The sequence below is a fragment of the Acomys russatus genome, chromosome 23 (assembly GCF_903995435.1).
Source record: "Acomys russatus chromosome 23, mAcoRus1.1, whole genome shotgun sequence".
Classification (NCBI taxonomy): domain Eukaryota; kingdom Metazoa; phylum Chordata; class Mammalia; order Rodentia; family Muridae; genus Acomys; species Acomys russatus.
The window spans coordinates 35,428,866-35,435,914 of NC_067159.1; the positions used below are offsets into that span (position 1 = coordinate 35,428,866).

The window sequence follows — 7,049 nt, forward strand, 5'->3', positions numbered from 1 at the left end:
CCACAATAGAATCCTCTTTCCCTTCCCTTTGTTTTAGTCCGCCTTTTCTTAAGAGAAGAAGCCACTCTTGCACCACCTAGGGAACCTTGCTGTTTGAGTATGCATTAATTTGTGAGACACTGTCTCTCACTGAGCCTGGGGCTCACTGATTGGGAAGATTAGTGGCTAGTGAGGCCTAGAGGCCCCTTCTGCCTCTGCTTCCACGGGACTTGGGTTCCAGCCGCATGCCACCACACCAAGCTTCACACAGGAGTGCTAGGGAGCTGAACTTAGTTCTTGTGCTTGCTTGTGTAGCAAGCCCTTTACTGACTGAGCTGCACCCCGACATCCTCAGCAGCGTTTTGAGTGTACGGACCTAGTATTTCTCTTTCTCTTACAATGTTGAGGTCTTCAGCATTTCCACTGACTTTTCCCTTTCATTTCTTATAATTGCAATTTGATGGTCTCTCTTCCTTGCACAAGGGCCATGTTAATCTTCTCTGTATCATTCTAACTTTAGTATGTGTGCCTAAGCATGCACGATGATCTCTTTCTCTCCTTTCTTTGCCACTTTGGTTAGAAGTTTTTAAATATTATTGATTTTTCAAAAGAATAGAATTTGTTTTCACTATTTTTTCTAATTTCTATGCTATATTGTTTATTTCATCCTAGTGAATATATGGTTTTTGCCATCATCTGAAATAGTTTCAAGTGTAATTGATTACTTTTCCCTCTGTGAACATGTTCTTAATTTCTTAAGCCTATTGTGATCATTTCTATTTTTTAAATCTTTTTTTTTTATAATCGTGTTAACTCTCACAATAGAGAATGTAATTTCACCAGCTGATTCTTACAGTTTAGGCTATCCTTGTTTCTGATATTTTGACTTTACTAGCAGTTATGCAGTAACTTGGAATATTCATTAGTCCTGATTAGAAGATCCAGCTTCGTCTGTGCACGTAAAAATAGTATTGCTGCATTGAATACAGGAGTGATTCTGAATACATTCAGATATATCCTGCTGTGTTGTGTTAACAAAGGAAGGAAAATATTGCTAAAATTCTACTGATTAGAAATTATTCTGATTTTTATAGTCTTGGTTTCTGGCTGACTGATTTCATTCAAATTCCTTGGCTTTTCTAATGTCAGTAGTTTTGAGCAGGCAGGTAATGTTCCTTGGCTTCAAATGCTTGACAAAGACTTTTCCTCCATTGGAAAGCACAGAAACAGCATCTTGCACCTCTTTGTCAGTTTACACAACAATTAAAAAAAAAAAAAAACACACAAGCATGTTATAGAAGAAGAGCAGAAAGCCAGTTTTTCCACCAGCTTAGTTATAAATATGGTTTATCAATAGTCTTCCTTTAAGTTGTCTTCATTTTGTCATAATAAACCACCAACAACTCCAAAGAATGTTGAAATTAAAATATATTTAAGGAATCATGGTTGTTATGGATACTGGTAAGTACCCTACACTGTGGAATGCTGCATCCCTATGGGATTACACATCCATATTTATCAACTTTTAACTCAATTAAGACCTTATTAGGGGGAAATATTTTGAAATTTGCATTAACATGAGTGGCACAATTCTAGATATTATAGTCAGATAATCAGATAGCACATCCTAAAGAAATAATTTTGGAATGAACTTTTGATGACAGAAAACATCAATGTTAAATTAGTAAAGTTTTATATCAGTCAGCAAGTTACTAGTTTTTCCTTCTTTGTTTAAATAATGAATGTGTTCATTATTTACAACAGTCATACAATAGTTAACCATCTACTAAATGCAAAGCATTGCTTATCTTGTACATAGGAAGACCATACCAGTAAGACACATGTGCCTACTCTATTTGTATAATGTGTACAAATAATTAAGGATGGGCATATGATAAAATTCTAATTATCCATTAAATGATTTTACAGACTGATACTTGCTAATGTGGGACGTATACACCATATGTTCTTAAGTGAAAAGCAGCCAGGTTTAAGTTAATGTGTAAAATGTATAATTAAAAAAATATGCTTCAAAAATTGGAAGGATACATGTAATGTTTATAATAATTAGTTCTGCTGGTGGTATTCTATGTGATTTTTTTCTGTGACTTGTTTTCTACATTCTCATGGTTTCTGTTTTAATCACATAACATATTTGTAAGTAAACAGGTATGATACATAAGGAAGAAAGTCCTATGTAGTCCTTGAAAAGACATGGGTTAAATAGTAGACATTATAAAGCTCTGGAGCTACTGACCTATTCAGGAAGATAATCTACTAAGTAGTTGCTGTTTCAGTCTCTGGGATGCACTGATACATTCCCTAGTTTCATGAAGTCTCTTAATTGTTCTTAAGTCTTTGTATAATGTCTAGAAGTGGTATATATTTGTTTGTTATCTGAGAGGCCAGTTTCCTGTAATTGCAGAATGTTTTGAAGGGTACAATTGAAATGAAAGATCTTGTCTTCCTTTAAATGTCATCAGGGAAAATCTGAAATGTATCAGAACTAGAAGAAAAGATTCAACTGGGGAATTAGAAAAATAGACCAATGGCAATTTTTAAAATTTTTGTATTATGAAGAAAAGAGACAAAGGAAGCTCAGAAATGTCACCATTTTAAACATTTGTTGTTAATGGTGAAAAGCCTTCATTTGTATATGCATTTATCTTCCCTGAAATAGACAGTTCCAGAGTCTTTACATTTTTAGTACAAGAAGCTCTGAACCCTTGGTTTGCTCTGGAATATATTATAACTTGGGTTGGTGCAGACACTAGAGCAGAAGTATCTATTGTTGTCCACTTTGTGGTACTCAGGGCAATAATACCATTGATTATTCAATGGCCACAGACAGGCAGGGGCAATAAATAAAGGGATGGTGACTGTGTTGTTTAGCAATTTACTCTGAGATAAAGCATTTCATTATGAAGGGCAGCTCATTAAAACAAGGATATTCAAAAACAGTGGTTTCAATCTTCCTAATGCTGTGACTCTTTTTTTAAATTATTTTATTTTTGTACAGATACATTTATATTATTACACATATATACAATATATTACCTATGGCAAGAAGAACCATGACACAATCAGGAATTATATAAATGTTACATTCTTAGTGTTTTGGCTATTTGTATTTGACAGCCTTGAAGACGACATCTTTCCTATCTTGGTGCATCTAAATTTCTGAACATAAATCAATCTCCATCACATATTGTCATTATCAACGTAGAACACCTATCTAGTCCTAAAAACATCTTAACTCCTAAACAACTAAGCTTCATTGTAAAACTAAGCTACTTTGTCTTCAACTCCCTCAGAGAGTTGAGAAGGAGTAAGCTTGCTTATCTGAGTATGCCAGGAGTGCAGGTTAGTAGCTTTCTAAACGAAAAGATGACAGACACTTTTCTACCTGAATAGTCACCCAACACTCTCTATAACATTGAAGCATCTTCTTCAGCCTTCTGGCCCAATATATCTGACAGACATATTTGTGAGGCAGGAACTATTGAGGACTTGCTTACCCTGTCTTGGCAGAGTTTGGCCGTCAACTCTACCTGCATCCAAGCTTGCCCCTTGCTTTTTTTTTTTTTTTTTTTTTTTTTTTTTTTTTTTGGCAGAATTCTGTCTGTGGTAGAAATTAGGACCTTTTACCCAGTGGGTGGTTTGCCACATTTGAAGCCATCTCCATAAGGAGGTTCTTTGATGCTCATATCTTCTTTGAGGTAGGCTGAGTCTTGCCAGGAGTTAACCTATCTCATTGTCAATGAATCTCTAAAGTAATTAAAAAAAACTTTTTAAAATGCCATATTCTGCATGTCTCTGGGGTTTTTGAAGACTTTGTCTTTCTATAGAGTCATATCTATCTGCTGTATCTAAGATGTATATTTTTGTGATAAAAGTAGACTAGCAATTGACATGACCATGATTTAATCTACTAACACTTAATTTGTACAACTTATTTCTCCTAAACAGCTTGATAGAACTTTCAAAGCGTTGGAAGTAAACCTTGTGTCATAATTGAGTTATATGGGTACAGTAACTCAGAGTAGAAACACATGAGTCTTAATATAGTTCTTCATGTGGTGGTGACCCCCAACTATATAATTATTTTGTTGTTACTTCATAACTATAAATTTGCCATTGTTATGACTCATAATGTAAATATCTGACATACTACCTCGAAAGAGGTTGCAACCTACAGGTTGAGAACCACTGTTCTAAAAGGAGGTGAAACATTCCATCCTGTAGAAAAAGCTCACTAAAACTCAGAAACTAAACAACTCATTAGCTTCAACAAGTTCCTAAAACTAACCAGATGTATTAGACGGTCTTCTCAAGCATCTATAAATAGTAAGGACTGATGATATTCTCAGACCAACCGAGCTGCATGGAAAAGAGCCTTCAAACAACTGAACTGCCTGTAGGTTGTGCAGTGCACTCCTGATTTTCAGCTTTAATGAGCTGTCACCTATATTGGGGTATAGTTTTGGTGAGTCATTGCTGCTCCTCTAAGTAAACCTGTACCCATACTCCTATGAGAAACCCTAATAAACTCATTGGCTTGCAAAGTTGCACTTTGGGATATGCTGAATTTGTTCTGTTGTCAGTTCTGTATTTGGGGTTAGTAGATATTTGTTCACCTCTCCTGAGGAATACTGCCATAAAGGTGTGTTCTTTTGGTGAAAGAGTAGAGAACTTTTAAGCCTTAATAAAGAAAATTAATTTTCACAGAACAGCAAGAGATATTGCTATATCATCTTACCTCCATTACCACACCCTAGTTCATTTTTTTAATACTTACTTATTCACTTTACATCCTGAACATAGCCCCCTCCCTCCGCTTCTCCCAGTCCAACCTTCCCTCCCTTCTCCCCTCTTCCCCATCTTCTATTCCTTCAAAAAGGGGAGCAACCTTCCCCCCCCCCCCAATTTTATCAAGTCCCATCACAACTAAGGATATTGTCTTCTCCTGTGTCCTGGAGAGGTAGCCCCACCAGAGGGAGTAATCAAATAGCAGGCTTCAGAGTCCATGTCAGAGACAGCCTCTGCTCTCTTTACTAGGGGTCCCCCATGATGCCTGACCTGCCCACCTGCTACATCTGTGCAGGAGGCCTAGGTCCAGTCTATGCATAGTCCTTGCTTGATGCTTCAGTCTCTGCAAGCCCCTGTGGGCCCTGGTTAGTTGGCTTTCTTGTGGACATCCTATTACCTCCAGATCCATCTATGTATGCCCCAACTTTTCTACAGGAGTACCTACACTTCACCCAAGTTTTAGCTTTCAGTCTCCACATCTGTTTGGATCTGCTGTGGCGTGTAGTCCTTCAGAGGACAGCTATGCTAGACTCTGGTCTATGAGCATAGTAGAGTATTGTTAATACTGTCAGGTATTGGCTCTCTCCCATGGGGTAGGTCTCAGGTTTGGCAGGCATTGGTTGGGCATTCCCTCAATCTCTGCTCTATCTGCTCTATCTTTATCCCTACAGATGTTGTAGGCAGGGTAAATTTTGTGTTGAAGATTTGTTTTGATTTTTTCAGATGACTAAAGATGCTGAACATTTCTTTAAGTATTTCTCAGCCATTCGATATTCCTGTGTTGAGAATTCTGTGTTTAGCTCTGAACCTCATTTTTTAAATTGGGTTATTTGGTTTGGTGGTGTTCAACTTCTTAAGTTCTTTATATATTTTGGATATTCATCATTTTTCAAATAAGCATATCTTTAAGTATTTCTCAGCCATTCAATGTTTCTCTTGAGAATTCTCTGTTTAGCTCTGCATCCCATTTTCTAATTGAGTTACTTGGTTTGGCGGTGTTTAATTTCTAGAGTTTTTAAAAATATATTTTGGATGTTAGCCCTTTGACAGACGTAGGGTTGGTGGAGAGCTTTTCCCAGTCTCTAGACTGTTATTCTGTTCTGTTGACAATGACCTTTTCCTTACAGAAGCTTTTCAGTTTCATGAGGTCCCAATTATTAACTGTTGATCTTAGAGCCTGAGCTATTGGTGTTCTTTTCAGGAACTAGTCTCCTGTGCCAATGAGTTCAAGGCTCTTCCCCGCTTTTTCTTCTAATAGATTTAGTTTGTCTAGTTTTATGTTGAGGTCTTTAATCCACTTTGACTTTAGTTTTGTGTGAGAGGAGTACTGAATTTTTAGAATTTAATCTTGTATCCAGCTACTTTTCTGAATGTGTTTATCAGCTATAGGAGTTCTCTGGTCGAATTTTGGGGGTCATTTCTGTATACTATCATATCATCTACAAATAGCAATAATCTGACGTCTTCCTTTCCAGTGTGTATCCCCTTGATCTCCTTTTGTTATTTTATTGCTCTAGCTAGAACTTCAAGTACTATGTTCAAGAAACATGGCAAGAGTGGGTAGCATTGTCTAGCCCTGATTGTAGTGGAATTTCTTTGAGTTTCTCTCAATTTAGTTAGATGTTTGCTATCGGCTTGCTGTATATAGCCTTTATTATGTTTAGCTATGTGCCTTGTATCCATGATCTCTCCAAGACTTTAAACACGAACAGATGTTGGATTTTGCTGGGTATAGTAGTCAGGGCAGGCATCTGTGGTCTCTTTGGGTTTGCAAGACCTCTGCAAAGTCCTTCTGGATTTTATCATCTCTGCTGAAAAGTCAGGTGTGATTCTGATAGGTTTGCTATTGTATGTTATTTGGCCCTTTTCCATTGCTGCTTCTAATATTTTTCCTTTGTTCTGTACATTTTGTGTTTTGATTATTATGTGACAGGATGATTTTTTTTTTCTGGTCTACTCTATTTGGTGTCTGTAGGTCTCTTCTCTCTGCAGAGGACCTACAGAGAAAAGATAAACTTTGGGTAGGGACATTTCTGTGATGATCTGGAGACATAGGGCAGAGTAGGCATCTGTGAAGGTATGGGGGTGATTACAGCTTAGATTTATAGTTTAGGGTCCTGGAGACTGAGGAGAACACCCTAATTCATGTCTTAATGCATGAGATTTATTTGTTTAAAACTGTAACTTTATTATTTTTTATTTTATTTTTTTATATCTTTTTTTTATTATTAATTAATTCTTGTTACATCTCAATGTTTATC

At 36.7% G+C, this 7,049-nt stretch overlaps 1 non-coding gene across 1 annotated transcript; it reads right to left on the reverse strand.

Annotated features, from left to right (window-relative positions):
* Window positions 1-415: 415 nt before the first annotated feature.
* Window positions 416-520, reverse strand: LOC127206783 (U6 spliceosomal RNA). Its single transcript, XR_007832876.1, has one exon. It is a non-coding gene; the product is annotated as a U6 spliceosomal RNA (small nuclear RNA).
* Window positions 521-7,049: the final 6,529 nt, after the last annotated feature.